Here is an 828-nt window from a genome sequence, read left to right on the forward strand (position 1 = left end):
ATCTGCCCCCCCCTCCCTCCAGCATCATGATGGGACTAATATCCCCGTAGAGATCTGAGTTATAACAAGTTGACCTTCACATTAAAATCTCATCAGCTTCCCATCTCCCTCTCTACCTCCCTCTCTTCCTCTTTATCTGCCCTTCATCTCTCTTCTTCTCTGCTTGACTTTTCTGCCAGTGCTGCACTGTAAATGCTTTACTGTGTTGTTTAATGTCATTCTCTATAAATTATGGTGGCTGAATTTATTGTCGTTGCTATTATCTCCTTGAAGTACCTCCCGCTGGGTGTCTGTTGATACAAGTATCTCGTTTTGTCGTGTCTTGTCTCTTCTCTCTGCCTCTACGTCAATATTATGATCTGTTTTACACTTTATATTCTCGACTAATGGCGTACGAGGCAGTGAAAGTGTAAGAGGGATGGAGACCCAGCTAAACCAAGTTTGCACCATTATGTAATCTGAGAAACTTAAACTAATGTAAAAGTGTATTTTTACTGTCTAACATCTCACTTTTGGAGAGAAAATGTGTCCTGATGTCCTTTGTGTGTCTATAATTCATGTCGAGATGTGTGACTCTTATATGCTGACTTTCATACTGATGAGGAAATGAATGTAGATATCTTTTATAGTGGCAGATGAGGTTCTTTAGTAGCCTGTGATGTGTTTCTAACCTACAATATAGCAATGAATACAATCAAACTGATGCATTTCACACTTAAATGTGGCATCTTTAAAAAAAAAAAAAAAACATTTCACACTTACAGATAAAGAGATAAGAGATAAATCCTACTTTTGTCTTTTTGTACACCTGACATTTAAAAACTCCTC

This window comes from Seriola lalandi, unplaced genomic scaffold (genome assembly GCF_002814215.2).
Source record: "Seriola lalandi dorsalis isolate HSWRI2012SDOR001 ecotype SW California unplaced genomic scaffold, Sedor1 jcf7180002054825, whole genome shotgun sequence".
In the NCBI taxonomy this organism is placed as follows: Eukaryota; Metazoa; Chordata; class Actinopteri; order Carangiformes; family Carangidae; genus Seriola; species Seriola lalandi.